Raw genomic sequence first — 12,799 nt, 5'->3', positions numbered from 1 at the left:
CTTTAGCATTTATAAGTATTTATACATCCAACATAAGAGCACCTAAATATATAAAGCAAATATTAACAGACATAAAGGGAGAGCTAGATCATCCAGACAGAAAAAGAGTAAGGAAACACTGGCCTTATACAATGTGTTAGACCACATAGATTTAACAGACACATACAGAACATTCTATTTAAGAGCCATAGAATACACATTCTTCTCAAGAGCACACAGAACATTATCTAAGATATATCATATGTTAGGCCACAGAACAGGTATAAGTAATTTTAAGTAAAAAGAATCATTTGGATCATGAGGTAAGAAATCAATTATATAAAGTAACTTGTCAAATTCACAAATATGTGAAGATTAAGCAATATGCCACTGTATATAGCCAATGGATAACTGGAGAAATCCAAAGAAAAATAAAAAAACATCTTGAGACAAATGAAAATAGAACTAAACCCATCAAAACTTATGGGACAGAGAAAAAGCAGTTCTAAGAAGGAAATTCACAGTGAGTAAGTGTCTATATCAAAAAAAATAAGGGAAAAAAAAAAAAAACCACCACACAAGCTGCTTTACACTCTAAGAACTAGGAAAAAAAAAAAAAAGAATGAATCTCAAAGTTAGTAGAAGGAAGGAAATAATGAAGATCAGAGCAGAAATCAAAAAGTGTAAAAAGTGGTGAATAAACAATGAATTATGGATCACTGAAAAAATTAAATTAAGAAAGATTAATTATCAGCTGTTTTTGAAAACATAAAATTAACAGAACTTTAGCTAGACTTATGGAGAAAAAGAAGGGGGTTTCAAAAATCAGAAATAAAATCGGAAACAAAAGAGGAGATGTTACAACTGATACCACAGAAATACAAAGGTAAGAGACACTATGAACAATTACATGTCAACAAATTGCTAACCTGAAATAAATGTATAAATTCCTAGAAACATAAAACTCACCAAGACTGAATGGTGAAGAAATAGAAAATCTGAATAGATCAATTATTAGTAAGGAGATTGAAACAGCAATCAAACATTTCCAGCAAAGGTTCAAGACCAGATGGCTGGCTTCACTGGTCAATTCTACCAAAGATTTGAAGAAGGATAAATCCCAATCCTTCTCAAATATTAAAAAAAAAAAAAGATGATGATAAGGGAATACTTTCAGAATCATTTTATGAAGCTGGCATTACCCTGTTATGAGACCAGTAAAGGACATTACAAGAAAAAATTACAGGCCAAAATCTCTGAAGAACAGATGCAAAAATCTTCACCAAATATTAGCAAACTGAATCCAACAATACATTAAAAAGATCATAAACTATGATTGAGTGGGATTTATCCAGGAATGCAAATATGATTTAACATCTGAAAAACAATTTGATATGTCACATAAACAAAATGAATGTTAAAATTTATATGATTATCTGAATAGATGTAGAAGAAGCATTTGATGAAATTCAACATCCATTTTGATAAAAACTCTTGAAGTGGGTATAGGGGAATTCCTCAACATGAGAAAGGAAACATACAACAAGCTCATAGATCATCATCATCATATACAGTGCTGGAAACCTGAATACTTTTTCTGTAAGATCAGGACCAAGACAAGAATGCCCATTCTAATCACTTTTATTCAACATAGTATTGGAAACACTGGCCAGAACAATTAGGCAAGAAAAAGAAATAAAAGGCATCCAAATTGGAAGGAAAGTAAAACTGTTACTCTTTGTAGATGACATGATACCATATATATAGCAAAACATGAAGATTTTGTCAGGAATTGTTAGAACTAATAAATGTGTTCAACAAAGTTGTAGGTTACAAAATTGATAAACCAAAACCTGTTGGGATTTCTATGTACCAATGATAAACTATCAGAAATAGAAGTTAAGAAAATCCCATTACAAATACATCCAAAGGAATAAAATATTAAGAAAGAAATTTAAGAGGTGAGAAATCCTATACTCTAAAAGCTAATATATTGATGAAAGAAATTAATACAATAAATAAATAGAAAGATACCCCATGCATTGGAATAGTATTGTCAAATATCCATACTACCCAAAGCAATCTACCATTCAATGCTTATCAAATTTTCAATGGTATTTTTAAAAGAAATAGAACAACCAATCCTAAAACTTGGATGAAACCATGAGAAACTTGGTGTGGCCAAAATAATCTTGAGGAAAAAAGAACAAAGGTGGAGACTTTGTTTTGAAATCAAGACACTCCTTGATTTCAAATTACGATACAAAGCTGTAGTAATCAGAACAGTATGATATTGGCATAAAAAAAATATATATATCTATATATATATATAGATATATAGATAGATAGATCAATAGAACAGAATAGAGAACCTAGAAATAAATCCACACATATATGGGCAACTAATTTACAAGAATGAGTAAAGAGTTGTTTGGACGATGGTAGCAGAGTAGGAGGACCCTAGGCTCACCTCATCCCAAGTCATCCTAAATATCCCAGAAATTTACCTGAAGACTAACAGAGAAAATGCCACAACTAAAGGTAGATAAGAGGCCACATAGAAGAAGGTAGGAAATGTGGAGATGCAGAGAAATCTTTCTGGGAGATTTTTGGGAGAGAAATGGATCATAGCTGCTGCAGTGGGGAAGGAGCCATGGTCACAGAGAAGAGTGAGAGAGAGACTGGCACAAAGCGAGCACACAGAGAAAATGAATCCCCATAGCAATTGGCTTGGAAAGTGAGAAGGGATGAATTTCATGACTTCTTGCAACCAACAGTGCATAAAAGCCCTTTAAGGTCAGAGGAAGTGGCTGGGATAGAGCATGGAGGGCATTGAGGCTGCTATTGGAGTGAAGGGAGGTAAACAAACTGCAGACATATAGCATGAAAACAATGATCTAAAGAACATCTGGGGCACACAGTGGGGAAGCTCTTTGCTTATCTTAGTATGTATTGCAGAGAGGCAACATTCATAGGGAGACCCCTCTGGGAACAAAGGAAATGGTAAGCACCATTTCCCTCCCCACCCCTCAGCATCAGTATAAGGCCACCTGTGGGAACCAGTGCAGAACCCACACTTAACTATATAACTTGCTTACACAAAGGTCCATCCCCCCCATTTTCTTGTGGAACTACCCTTCCCAGTGTCACGTCTCAGAACAGAAGAGACAAAAAGGAATTATGCAAAATGAGAATAGACTTGGAGAACTCAGTGACTCCATCAAATGTAGTAACATTTATATTATAAAAGTCCCAGAAAAAGAAGAGAAAAGGGGGACAGAAAATTCATTTGATGAAATAATAGTTGAAAAGTTCTCTAATCTAAGGAAACAGATATCCAGATCCAGGAGACCAGAGAACCCCCATCAAAAATTAACAAAAGCAAATCCACACCAAGACATATTGTAATTAAATTGGAAAAATATAGTGATGAAGAAAAACTTTTAAAGTAACAAGACAAAAAAAAAAAAGAAAGAAAGAAAGAAAGCAAAGAGACATATAAGGGAACCCCCATAAACTGAGCAGGAGAATTTATAGCAGAAACTTTCTAAGCCAGAAGAAGGTGGCAGGATATATTCAAAGTGTTGAATGGGAAATATCTGTAGCCAAAAATACTCTATCCAGCAAGGCTATCATTCATAACAGAAGGAGAGATGAAGAGTTTCTCAGACAAACAAAAACAAAAGGATTTCATGACCACTAAACTAGCCCTATAATATATATTAAAGAGGACTCTTTGACTGGAAAAGAGAGACCAAAAGTGACAGTATAAACATAAACACAGAAGGAGCAAAAATGAATATTTCCATAAAAAAAATCAGTCAAGGAACCACAAAATAAAAGAACATAAAATATGACAACACATAACTAAACTGTGGGGAGGAATAAAGAATTCAAACTTAAATGACCATTAACTTAATCTAGACAGTAATATGCAAAGGAGGTTATATACAAACCTAATGGTAACCATATATCAAAACCCACTAATACATATGAAACGAATAAAGAGAAATCCATGTATATCATTAAAAATCAGGAAACCATGAAAGAAAGAAAGAATCAGAAAATCTTCAGAAACAACTACAAAGCAAATAAAATGACAACTACATATCTATCAATAATTACTGAGTGTAAATGGACTAGCACTCCAATCAAAAGATATAGGGTGACAGAATGGATTAAAAAAAATCTATATGCTGCCTACAAGAGATTTCAGACTGAAAGACACCTGCCGACTGAAAGTGAGAGAAAGAAGAAACATCTATCATGCAAAATGATGCCAAAAGAAAGCTAGAGTAGCAATACTTATATTGGACAAAATAAACTTCAAAACAAAGACTGTAACAATAGACAAATAAGGACCCTATAGAATCATAAAGGGGACAATCCAACAAGAAGATATAACAACTATAAATATTCATAGGAGTATCCAAATCAGTTAATAACAAACATAAGGGAACTTCAATAATATTATGGTAATAGTAAGGGACTTCAAAACTCCATTTTCATCAATGGATAGATGCATCTAAACAGAAAATCAACAAGGAAACAACGGCTTTGAATGACACACTGGAACACATGGATTTAACAGATATATTAAGAATATTCCATCCTATAATAGCAGAATACACATCATTTTCAAGTACACATAGAATATTCTCCAGAATAGATCATATATTAGGCCACAAAACAAGTCTCAGCAAATTCAAGATGGTAAGAGTCATACCATGCATCTTCTCTAAGCACATTGCTATGAAACTAGAAGTCAACCACAAGAAAAAATCTGCAAAGAACAGATACATGGAGGTTAAATAACCTACTGCTAAACAATAAGTAGGTCAACTAGGAAATAAAAGAAGAAATTTAAAAAGTACATGGAAACAAATGAAAATGAAAACACGACAGTCCAACACCTTTGGGATACAGCAAAAATAATTCTAAGAGGGAAGTTTATAGCAATACAGGCCTACTTCAAGAAGCAAGAACAATCTCAAGCAACCTAACCTTACACTTAAAGGAGCTAGAAAAAGAACAAGCAAAATGTAAAATGAGCAGAAGGAAGGAAATAATAAAGGTTAGAGCAGAAATGCCCTAATAAAATAAAATAATATATAAAACATATAAAGTAAATGAAATTGATAAAACTTTAGCTAGACTACCAAGACAAAGAGAGAAAGAATTCAAATAAAGGAAATCACAAATAAGAGGAGAAATAATAGCCAAGACCACAGAAATAAAATTACAAGAGAATATTATGAATAACTACATGCTAGCAAAGTGGATAACATAGAAGAAATGTATAAATTCCTAGAAATACATGAACTACCAAAATTCAAACAGCAAGAAACACAAAATTTGAACAGAATGATAACCAGCAGGAATTTGAATTAGTAATAAAAAAAACTCCCAACAAAAAGAGTCCAGGACCAGGAGGCTTCACAGTTGAATTCTACCAAATATTTAAAAAAGAATTAATACATATTCTCAAAACTACTACAAAATTGGGGCACCTGGGTGGCGCAGTGGGTTGGGCCTCTGCCTTCGGCTCAGGTCATGATCCCAGGGTCCTGGGATCGAGCCCTGCATTGGGCTCTCTGCTCGGTGGGGAGCCTGCTTCCCCCCCACCCCACCTGCCTCTCTGCCTACGTGTGATCTCTCTCTGTCAAATAAATATATAAAATATTAAAAAAAACCTACTACAAAATTAAAGAAGAAAAACTTCCAAATTCATTCTATGAGGCCAGCATTACCCTGATATCAAACCAGATAAAGATAACACTAAAAAAGAGAACTATAGGCCAATATCTCTAGTGAACATAGATGCAGAAGTCCTCAACAAAATACTAGCAAACTGAATCCAACAATACATTAAAAAAAGTCATTTACAGGGGTGCCTGGGTGGCTCAGTGGGTTAAGGCCTCTGCCTTTGGCTCAGGTCATGATCTCAGGGTCCTGGGATCGAGCTCCACATTGGGCTCTCTGCTCAGCAGGGAGCCTGCTTCCTCCTCTCTCTCTGCCTGCCTCTCTGCCTACTTGTGATCTCTCTCTGTCAAAAAAATAAATAAAAATCTTTAAAAAAAATCATTTATGGTGATCAAGTGGGATTTATTCCTGGGTTGCAAGGAGAGTTTGATATTTGCAAATCAATATGATACATTACATTAATAGAAGAAAGGACAAGAACTATATGATCTTTTCAATAGATGCCAAAAAAGCATTTGACAAAGTACAACATCCATTCATGAAGAACACTTTCAAGAAATTAGGTACATACCTCAACACAGTTAAGGCCATATGTGAGAAACCCACAGCTAGTATCATACTGAATGGGAAAAAACGGAGCTTTCCCTAAAGGTCAGGAAAAAGACAAGGATATCCACTCTCACCACTTTTATTCAGCATAGTACTGGAAGTCCTAGCCACAGCAGACAGACAACAAAAAGAAATAAAAGGCATCCCAACTGGTAAGGGAGAAGTAAAACTTTCACTATTTGTAGATGACATGATACTACATATAGAAAACCTGAAAGACCACCAAAAACTACTCAAACTGATAAATTCAGTAATGTCACAAGATAAAAAAATCAATGTACAGAAATCTGTTGCATTTCTATAAACCAATGAAGCAGCAGAAAGAGAAATGAGGAAAATAATCCCGTTTATAATTATACCAAATATAATAAGATACCTCAGAATAAATCTTACCAAAGTGGTGAAAGACTTATACTTTGAGAACTGTAAAACACTGATGAAAGAAACTGAAGATGACACAAGGATAAGGGAAAACATTCCATGCTCATGGATTCAAAGAACAAATACTATTAAAATGTCTATTCTACCCAAAGCAACCTAAAAATTTAATGCAATTCCTATCAAAATATAAGCAGCACTTTTCACAGAACTGGAACAAACAATCCTAAAATTTGTATGGAAACAGAAAAAAGGAAAAAAAAAACAAATAGCGAAAGAAATCTTGAAGAAGTAAAGGTGGAGCCATCACTACTCTGAACTTCAGATTATATTATAAAGCTGTAATAATCAAAACAGCATGGTAGTGAATATAAAAATAGACACATAGATCAATAGAACAGAACGGAAAATCCAGAAACAAGCCCACAACTATATGGTCATTTAATCTTTGACAAAGCAGGGCAGAATATCCAATGGGAGAAAGACAGTATCTTCAGCAAATGTTGGGAATACTAACTAGCAATGTGCAAAAGAAAGAGGACCATTTTCTTATATCATACACAAAAATAAATTCAAAATAGCCTAAAAACCTAACTGTTAGACCCGAAACCATAAATATCCTAGAAGAGAACACATGTGGTAACTTCTCTGACATCAGCTGAAGCACATTTTTTCTAGATATGCCTGCTGGCATAATAAAACTATTATGTTTTAATAAACTAAATAAAATAAACTATTGGGACTGCATCAAAATAAAAAGCCTCTGCACAGTGAAGGAAACAATTAAGAAAACTAAAAGACAACCTACAGAGTGAGAGGAGATATTTGCAAAGGCATATCTGATAAAGAATGAGTATCCAAAATATATAAAGAACTTATAAAACTCAATACCCACTTACCACCAAATAAGCTAATTAAAAAATGGGCAGAACACACGAACAGACGTTTCTCCAAAAATGACGTATAGATGGCCAACAGACCATAAAAAAATGTTCATCATCACTTATCAGGGAAATACAAGTGAAAACTACAATGAGATATCACCTTGCCATAGTCAGAATGGCTAAAATTCTGACAATGGCTAAAACTACAAGAAACAACAGCTGTTGGTGAGTATATGGAGAAAAAGAGACACTTGTGCACTGTTAGTGGGAATGCAAACTGGGGCAGGCACTTTGGAAAACAGTCTGGAAATTTAAGAAGTTAAAGATATAACTACCCTAAGATCCTCTAATTATAACAATGGGAGTTTACCCAGAGAATACAAGAAGACTAATTCAAAGGGATACCTTAGGTTTCTAGCAGCTTTATCTACAATAGCCCAGATATGGAAGCAGCCCAAGTAACCACTGATTGGTAAATAGATTAAGAAGAGTTGGCATATGCAATGTGGAGATTCCTTAAGAAATAAAAAATAGAGCTACCCTATAACCCTGCAATTGCACTACTAGGTATTTACCCCAAGGATACAGATGTAGTGAAAAGAAGGCCTTGTGTACCCCAGTGTTCATAGCAGCAATGGCCACAATCACCAAACTGTGGAAAGAGTCAAGATGCCCTTTAATGGATGAATGGATAAAGAAGATATAGTCCATATACACTATGGAGTATTATGCCTCCATCAAAAAGGATGAATACCCAACTTTTGTATCAACATGGACGGGACTGGAGGAGATTATGCTGAGTGAAATAAGTCAAGCAGAGTGAGTCAATTATCCTATGGTTTCACTTACTTGTGGAGCATAAGGAATAACATGGAGGACATTAGGAGAAGGAAAGGAAAAGTGAATTGGGGGAAATCAGAGGGGGAGGTGAAGCATGAGAGACTGTGGACTCTGAGAAACAGACTGAGGGTTTTGGAGGGGAGGGAGTAGGGGGATAGGTGAGCCTGGTGGTGGATATTAAGAAGAGCACATATTGCATGGAGCACTGGATGTGGTGCATAAATAGTGAATCTTGGAACACTGAAAAAATAAAATTAAATAAAAAAAAAAGAGGTGGCATATGTATACAATGGAATATTATTCAGCCAAAAAAAGAATGAAATCTTGCCATTTGCAATGACATGGTTGGAGCCAGAGAGTGTAATATTACAGGAAGTAAGTCAGAGGAAGGCAAGTAGCATAATCTATAATGATTATCCAAAATGTCTAAAAAACTCATACAAGTAAATAACAAAAATAAATTAAAAATGGACAGAAGATCTGAATAGGTATTTTTCTAAAGAAGACACACAAATGGCTAACAATAAGCTAATAAGTGTTCAACATCACTAATCAGGAAATGCAAATCAAAACCACAATTCAGTATCACCTCACAACTGCTAGAATGGTTATTATGAAAAATACAAGAAATAACAAGTGTTGGCAGTGATGTGGAGAAAAGCGAATCATTGTGAACTATTGGTAGGAATGTAAATTGGTGCAGTCACTATAGAAAGTGGTATGGAGGTTCCTCAAAAAATTAAAAATAGAACTGCCATATGATCCAGCAATTCTACTTCTGTTTATTTATCCAAAGGAATAAAAAACACTATCTCAAAAAGGTATTTACACTCTCCTATTCATTGAAACATATTTATAATAGCCACGAAATGGGAGCAATGTAAATGTCTATGGCAGATGAATGGATAATAAAAAATCTGACATATATATTCACTGGAAAATTAGTATGTCATTAAAGAAAGAAATCTTGCCACTCACAACAATATGGATGGACCTTGAGGACATTATGCTAAGTGAAGTCAGTCAGAGAGTGAAAATACTGTATGAGAACACTTATTTATGAAATAAAATAAAAAGCCAAGCTCATAGATAAAGAGAACAGATTGGTTGTTGCCAGAGGCAGGAGGTAGGGTGTGGGCAAATAGGTGAAGAGGGTAAAAAGAATTTATACAATACAATTTATACAATAAGTAAGCCATGGATGTAATGTACAACATGGTGACTATAGTTAATACTGTATTGTATAAATGAAAATCACTAAAGAACAAATTTTAAGTGTTTTCATTTAAGAAAAAATAATTGGAGTCATGTATGGTAATGGATGTCGACGAGACTTATTAGTTTGATCATTTTGCAATATGTACAAACATTGAATCATTATGTTGTACAGCTGAAGCATGTTTTATGTCAATTATATCTGAATAATGTAAAAGAATTGAGTATTGGAAATTTGATTTAAAATATCTATATAAACACAATTGCTAAGCCTGTTACAGTTCATTTCATTCAATTTTACCACAAACTTATATACATCGTTTCGTAGATGAATTATGTAGTTTTACCTCTCAATTAGAATGATGGCATGTCTAAAATCAAAATAAAATCTGAATTCTGGATTTGAAAACGTAAATACAAAGTTATTACTGTCAGAATTTGCTAGCAGGGTTACTTATTTCCAATAGAGTTACAAAGGGAGTTTAGTTTATTTAACAGGTTTTTAAGGCTATGTTCCTTAAATGCAGAGCATCACACAAGAATTCAAATGCAGATTTTTTGAGGGAGAGCTCTTCAGAATAAAAAAAAAATCTGTAAGACAGGGTGTAAAGCAAGATAAGGAAGATGAACAAGAGGGGAAAGGCAGCAACCCAGGGTGGGGGTTGGGGGGTGAGGCAGCTCCTGTCAGCTGAAAAATGTTCCCTTGAGAAGGTGGAAAGCTACAAGAGTTTGATAGCTCACAGGAGCAGGAGTATGGATGCACTTGCTCTTAGAGATGGGGGTTGAGGACCATACATCTATTACAGTAGTGAAGGAGAAACTGCAATTGGTATAATATACAATTGTAATAGTTGCTTCTCTCTGGCCCAGTCTAAGGAGAACTAAGCTGTTGGCAATAGCTATAGAACATGTGAGTCTGGATGATCATCTCTGTACTGTGGGATAATCAAAACTATGGATGAATGGAGGACCAGGACCAGACCTGGAACTAAGGATAGTTGATCCATATAGTGGCCAAAAAGCTGTGGTAAGACCAGATTTAAAAGCTAAGCTAGGTGATCAGCTTTCTTAGTTTGAATATTTGAAGTAGTATTGGGAGGAGTTGAAAAGTCAAAGAGGTGATAATGATGTAATTTATAGACTGATGTTATGAGGGAATAAGGAACTATGACCGTGACTATGACCATGAGGTAGAAGTAGGCATATAGACAGCATAGGGTGAAGAAACCATTTGCTGGAGAAATGTAGGATGAGAAACAAAGTAGAAACATAAAGCCTAATCACTTTGGTAGAGCTCCAGAACAAAGAACAGCAGAGTCCTGATATTATTTTTCTTTCATCAGATAGGAAAATTTCCAAGAGCAAGATCAGGAAACATTAGACTAGACAAATTGCCCTCTAGAGAGGATAAATGTTCTTTATTTGCATGATTTTTATTATTATTATTATTTTTTTGTCAAACACTGAAAAGCACCTGGTATGCTTAAAACTGAAACTTCTCTGCAGAAGACAGACTAGAGAACTCTAGAGGCCAGGGTACCACCAGAAGGAGAAGGGTAAGGAAGGTGACTTTGAGGCAGACAGATAGCAAAGCAAGATTTTGAGGTTGTTAATGGCAGAGTGTGCAATGTAAAATAATTTATACAGTGGGTTTTTTGGGGGAATGAAGTGTGATTCAACTCTGAGGATGAGGGAATAGTGGACATCTAGACTACCCAATATTATTTGGTAAATGCCCTGAGAAAGGGACAGAGATTTGCAAAAATTCCAGGTGAACTCCTAGGAAAAGCACTTGTCAGTCAGGAAAGAATTTCTGGAGGAGAAGCCAGAGAGAGGCTCAAAGGATGAGCAGGAGTTGGTGTGGTGAAGAGGAGGGGAGCTAGGTCTTTGTTTTGGACAACAATGAGAAGTGTTGGATTTGATTATGTCTATGAGGCTTGCTAGTTTTGAGTCAGACTCTTTATAGTGTTCTTGAATGTAAAATCTTGGGCATTCTGAGCTCTCTCAGCAAGTGGGAGAGAAGCTTGGCTGGCCTGGGCCAGAATTTAATAAGGGGAGTCCTTTCTATAATGCTGTGAGGTTTCTGAAACAGTGATAAGGTAGAAAGTCTAGAACTTGATTAGGTTATCACCCCTCATTCCCCCCTCTCCCTCACAAGAATATTCTCTAAGAGGTAGTAAACATACAAATTTTAAAGTCAAACAGAATGGCAAACTTTCTAAGAATTGCTAGGTCATCTTTAACATTTATACTGTGAACTATTTGACCAAGAAAACAATGTGTGTGTGTGTGTGTACATTCATAGATCCACTTTTATAAGGTCAAGAGAATCTTAGACATACTTTGTTATTTCTGCATTTGCCCTTTGTATTTAAGATTTGGTCAAATGATTTCCCAAATATGTCATTAAAACAGATATTAATAATAAGGAAGCTATAAAATATACCATTAAATGAGTATATAACAACAAAAAAGTGGGGTGAGTAGATTGAGAACAAGTTCATAGCATAATGAGCCCTCATTATGTGTGTTGGTATGTGTGTCAATTTTTTTAATTTTTAATTTTTTATTAACACAATGTATTATTTGCTTCAGGGGCACAGGTCTGTGAATCATCAGTCATATAGCACTATGTGTATCAATTTCAAAGGTAGAGAACATTTAACATGAATTCAGAAACATCTTAATAATCAGTGGCTTACATAGCTATGAATTTCATGGGTTCCTCTTGCTTTGTCTTAGAAACATTTTCTAAAGCTAATGTATATCTTTTCTCCACCCTATTTTCTGGAGGGTATCTAAGAGATAATTTCAGAGCTTTTGGCGCTAACAGTGCTAATCTTAGCTAGTCAGAGTCTTTAACTTTAGATGGAGTATTTCCCCATAGTTCTCACTGTGTGTTGTCAAAGATAAAATGGGGGTGGGTGGGAGGATGGGTTAAACAGACGATAGGAATTAAGGAGAGCACTTGCTGTGCTGTAGGGAAGTTTTGAATCCCTATCTTGTAAACTTGAAATTAATATTACACTGTATGTTAACTAACTGGAATTTAAATAAAAATCTTAAAAGTTTCATTTAAAAAAAAAAAAGGAAATACAACCACTATAAGAAAAAGTATTAATCAGATCAGGTTAAGGTTAGAATTTAAGTGGAATGCTCTAAAAATCAAAAGTTTCCTTAATGTGATAATA

The sequence above is a fragment of the Enhydra lutris genome, unplaced genomic scaffold, assembly GCF_002288905.1.
Source record: "Enhydra lutris kenyoni isolate GAN:26980312 unplaced genomic scaffold, ASM228890v2 scaffoldscaffold14, whole genome shotgun sequence".
NCBI lineage: Eukaryota > Metazoa > Chordata > Mammalia > Carnivora > Mustelidae > Enhydra > Enhydra lutris.
The sequence above is the reverse complement of the archived record's forward strand: the minus strand, read 5'-3'. Positions refer to the sequence as shown.